The sequence below is a fragment of the Emydura macquarii genome, unplaced genomic scaffold (genome assembly GCF_026122565.2).
Source record: "Emydura macquarii macquarii isolate MOO-44397 ecotype Brisbane River unplaced genomic scaffold, CSIRO-AGI_Emac_v2 contig_1876, whole genome shotgun sequence".
Taxonomy (NCBI): domain Eukaryota; kingdom Metazoa; phylum Chordata; order Testudines; family Chelidae; genus Emydura; species Emydura macquarii.
In genome coordinates, this window is record NW_027132013.1 from 9317418 (window position 1) to 9322804 (window position 5387).

The window sequence follows — 5387 nt, forward strand, 5'->3', positions numbered from 1 at the left end:
AAATAGAAATGTTTGGGAAAAAATGAGGCTGTAAGATCACACATGAAGCTATTACATTCTTTTGTAATTTAGTATATATTAGTCCCTGCAAGTCATAGATTATGTTCTCACTTATTTACCTATTTAGTCACTTTTACAACTGATGCTCTGCGTGACCACTGAGTTCAGGTGGGTTTTTTTTTTTGGTTTTGTTTGGTTTTTTCCCAGGTTTTACAGATAATGGATGCTGAATTTTCTTTTATCTGTGGTATTTCCATCTTATGCATTGCTTAATGTATGTTTCATGTGTTTATATTTTATATAAAACCAAAAATAAAGATTAAAAATGTACTATGAAAAGTGAATGTTTGATGTCAGTAAATAACCAGAGTTGTTATCTTCACAGGAGAAAAGTAAGGAGTAGCAAGCAAAAATCTGGTAGCTCAGAAGCCACTTTTACACTGCTCAGAATCTGGGCCAGCTAAGGGCTACAGCAACTTTTGCTGTAAATTAGAGCAGCCTGGGCATTGTTCTAATTTACAGCAGCTTCCTCTGAATTGCCTAAAGGCCTTGTGTGATGGGTGTGCACTGACAGGATTAATGAGGGCCTGAGAGGCCAATTATCTTACCTGGCATCACTTTTGAGAGGGAGGGCCAGGGTTAATTAAGAGTGATGCTCAGCTGGGGAAGGGCTGGCACAGCATTATAAGGCCTATAAGGAGGGGGGTAGGAGGGGAAGAGACAATAGTCATTACCCAGAAGAGTGTCAAGGATAAGGAGAATAGATGGGGGGAAAGGGAGGAGAATAAACCCAGAGATCCTGTCCTGAAGTAAGGAGTCTAACAAGAGGCTGAAAGGGAAGAAGTAGCTGTAGGGAATAGAGGAGGCTCCTGTGGTTAACTCAAAAACAAGCAATGGGAGAGAGATGGGGTGGGCAGGAAGGAATCCAGGGAAACAACAACAGGGATGGGGAGTGGGCAGGTCTGGATTGCTAGCTGAAGGGTCCTTGGACCAGAACTTACTATAGCATATGGCCCAAGCATAGTCCAGCATCACTATGAAGCTTCCCTTCATACAGAGAGGTAGAGCTCCATCCTGTCTAGGTAGCCCTGAACAGAGCCAGGCTCTGTCCTTTTATTCTCCCACCAGAGTTGGCACTGGCTGCAGATATAAGGGGGCTAGCTGGACCCAGAGGTTCTCCTTAACCCTATGAAATACTATGATTACTGAAACTGGTTGAAAAATGGGAAATGGTTCTGTGAAAAATTCATCCTGTTTATTTTTTAAAACTCCTTCTCAAAATTTCAAATAACTGAAATTATCTTGACCGGCTTTGTAGCAAAAATTCTTTCTTTTTTTTTTCTTCTTTGGTGGATTCTTTTTGTAAATGAAATTTCAAAATTTGGAAACTGTCAAGCAGCTCTAGTGGTTTTGATTGTGTCATAGGATCACCTTACAGAGCATTTACACTAAAACAGAAGATTGCAGCTATTCCACCCAGATCCGTGCTTTCTGGATTACCAGATATTTAGGTGTGATTTTTATCAAACCACCACCTCTTGAATGTTCTAGTAGGCATCAAAACTTTTTCTCCATTACCACTTTTTCTTTTGTTCAGTCTTTGCACGTCTGTGATGATTCATGGTTCTGTTAGCAGATAGCACCTTGGCTGACCATGACCGGTGTTTGGTATGCATGTCAGGCTTTTTTCCCCGGCCAAGAAAGTGTCTTCTAAAAAAAAATTCCCATCCTTCATTGTTAGCTGGAATTAACTGTGTTGTCAATTGTATGTTTAATTTGCTTAAATCAACTAGCATTAATCAATCTCCCTAGCAGACCAGCCAGTCCAAAAGAGGCAGCTAACCACCTTTATGATTGTTGCCACTGATAGATTTGGAAGCATGAGCACAGCCACAAAACCAGGAGGGCCTGTTTAGTTTCTACTCTTCATCTTTACCTTCATCTTCATCACTCACTGAGTAGTTCCTCTTACCATTAGTGGGAGAAATGCTCATATCGCAGGAAAAGAATAAATGCACAAAGGGAGCTTAGAGATGTACTGAGGAACATCACCTGCATTTAAAGCACTTGGTCTCCTAATACCAAATATATATGTATCCATCTATATAAAAAGCATGTTAGCCTTAATGGCACTGGGTTTTGCTTAGGTTCCTCAGATGGGTAAAGCATCTTCTGAGCAAAATCATAGGCTGCACATTAGCAAGCTGAGCTGCACATTCTAAATATTTAAGATGAGTAGCTCTTTTAGACTCCTGTCCTCTAGCCTTCTAGCCTATAAGATGTCATCTTACTGACACATGCCATCATCTGTGCTTAACAGATTGGTGAACAGAGCAGTTTGTGGCTTATACAATGAGCTGTGGACACTTAGAAAGTTGCTTGCTATCACAAACCACATGATTGACAGCTTCTGTGCTCCAGTAAAAAGAGATTTATGAAGAGCCTTGCATGATATTTGATTTGCTTCTCAATTATTCCCCCCTGACATTTGCAATGCAGGTGGGCTGTGTGGAAAACAATGTGTCCTGATTTGGGTTTCCCCTGGTCTGTTTAGCTATTACATCTACTCTAGGACAAACTGCTGCAGGTTAAGAGATATTGTAAAATTAAATATACATATGTTTTTAAACAAGAACTGTTTATGTAATCTGGTAGCATTCATTCCCTTTAAGGCATACAGACACTGCACATTCCATGTAGGTGCTCACTTTGGGCCTGAACCAAGGAGGTGTTGAGCACCAGCTGCTAAGTGCTCTCAAATCCCATTGAAGCAATAGCTGTTACTGGAACTGAATCATAATACATGCAGTCACAACGCAGTACTGGTTTATGTTAACAATAACATAAGATGTTATCACTGCATGTGGTTTCAGCATCTGAGGTAAGAGAATCAGATCTCCAAGTGTGCAATAGGGAGACTTGTCATGCAGATAATTGTAAATAAGAAGAGAGTCAGCCCCCACCAGCATGTAGGTATAACAGTAACAGGGAGGAGCAATGGCATAAAGATGGCAGAGGTGGGATGGGTGTCTCATTCCTTGAAGTGACAGGGGCTCATGAGTCAGTGGGGCCCTTTACCGTGCCCTCTGGATAACTCAGAGGCACTGACCAATTCCAAAGGGAGCTGTGTTCAGCCCCCTGAGTCAGAAGTACAATTCAGGCCACTGTGGAGCCTGGAGGAGGAGGAAGAGGAAAATAAAGGGGATAACTGGAGAGGCAGGAAATTCATGAGCACTCCCCAAAGTAATACGTTATCATACAATAAACTCAGTACCATCATCACAACCGTCAGCCTCAATCCAGTCTAATTTTTCTCCTTTTGGTTTTTTTCCCCTCCATGGACTTTTAGTGCTGGTGAAAGATGACAGATCCACACTCAGGATGTTGAAACCCTCTGTTTATCCACTGGCCATCTGCAGCAAAGGTTTCTGAAAACTTCTACCCACTCCCTGGCCAATGTGCCTCCATCCTTACTTGATGGGACCATCTCCAGAGTCAAGAGGGAAGTTCAACATCAGCGACGGCCTTCACACACTGCTAGCCAGAATACCTAAATTCTATTTCATGGAAGCTTTTGGGTTTTTAATATTTACTTTCATTCCACATTGGACCAAAAACAAAACCATTTTGAATGTTTTTGCAAACCAGAATTGTGTTGAAACATCCACTTCTTGATCAAAAAGATCAGATTTTCGATTCAGTTTGGGTCTCTGTCTTATGGGGAACAAAATTGATATATTTGCATGCAACATTTCAGCTTCAGTGAGAGAGCATATTTAATTGAACATACAGTTTCAGTCAAAAACGTTCCAACAGCTCTAGTTACACACTTGGTTTGGGGTTTGAGTCCCTGTGTCCGTTTGTTGTTACAGTCCATTCCTTATCTACCATCAGATTGCTGCATAGTGTGATATATTCTCTCTCTCCTTCCTTTTTCCTAAGCATGGGAACAGGTTTCCTCATCACTTTTTGATTGCTGATGATTTCAGGAAATATTTTTCATGCATTTCTTCATATTTTTCATCTCAGAGTAGAAAGTGTCCCTGTGATAACCTGGGTTTTTATTTCATGGAAACAATATCCTAGATGAAATAGAGATCTTACAACTGGGCAAAACATAATTTAACTAATTGGCATTTTATTGGCATTTATTCCTGCCAAAATGCATACTATCAGTATTTATACAGATGTAGAGGTTCTTTTGGAAGTCAGCATGGCATTCAGAAAAGATCTGTGCAAATATGTTCTATTTATATCCTAACTGTAATACATAAATAAAGCGATATCTAGCTTTCAAACTCAGGAGAGAATGGGAATTCACCAAACCAGTGACTAAGAACAAGCATGTCAGCAGCATTTCAGGAGACTGATGTCTTTTCCAAACAGTTTAGATCAAGGAAAGCAACAGAAGGCTACCATTTGCCCTCCTGGGTCCTATCCCCATTTGAAATGTACATCTCATTAAAGCTGCAGGGGAAAACTGGAGAGGAGCCCCACTTCCTCTGCACCTTTTAAAAGGCATTTATTTTGGGCCTAGTATTAGTCCCACATGTATATAACAGGGAATTGCAGAACTGTGGAAAGCCAGAGTCCCAGCTGGTAATTACTGACTTTCGCAGCAGGATTTTTCAAGGGTCCCAACTGTGAGAGTAAAAGATCTCTGCACACATACATCTTCATTCAGGACTGAGAAAGTTGTAAATCATGTCCCAGCTTCTATTTCCCCCCCACTTTTTCTCCTTTCTCAGTTGAGCTCTTAACCACCCACAATCCTCCCACCCACCCCGCACCCCCTGAAAAATGGGGGAAGGAAAAGACAGGGTACAATTTCCCATTTCGTAAATCTTGATATCCATCTTTTGCCCTCTTTCATTACTTACTTTGTTGGAAGGCACTTTATGAATCAAACATCCCAGATATTTGCTGAGATGTTTGGGGCTATAGAAGCCAAAGTACTTTCCCTCCTGTAGTAGTAAGCAGTAAAAGGAACTTCAAGAAGCCTGGGCCACTTTTTACCCATCTATGAGGTCATTGATCATGTGGTTCTGTGTAGGTGAGTAATACAAAACTCTAAATGAAAGTTCAATAAACAAAGTCTGTTTGAAAATATAGTTAGTGGGCTTGATTCTCCACTGGTTTGCACCTTGCGACATCATTGACAACTGTGCAAAGTGGCTGTAAGTTAATCATAATTCTCCCCTCACTCACACAAATGGGTACCACTTTACACCCATTGTGCAATGACTTTGCACAGGTTTACATGACACATGTCTTTAAAAGGAGAATCATTCTTAACTTTTAGCGGAGAGAACCTGCAACATACAGAGGTGCTGAGGCCTTGCAGACTTCATGATCCATCAAGTCTCTTCCAACCTTAATTTCTGTGA

The 5387-nt window shown here is 41.0% G+C and overlaps 1 long non-coding RNA gene across 1 annotated transcript; it reads left to right on the top strand.

The window, feature by feature from the left end:
- The first annotated feature begins 726 nt into the window (after positions 1–726).
- LOC137159631 (uncharacterized) lies at positions 727–4899 on the top strand. The gene is made up of 2 exons (XR_010921674.1): positions 727–809; positions 3350–4899. It is a non-coding gene; the product is annotated as an uncharacterized lncRNA (long non-coding RNA).
- Positions 4900–5387: the final 488 nt, after the last annotated feature.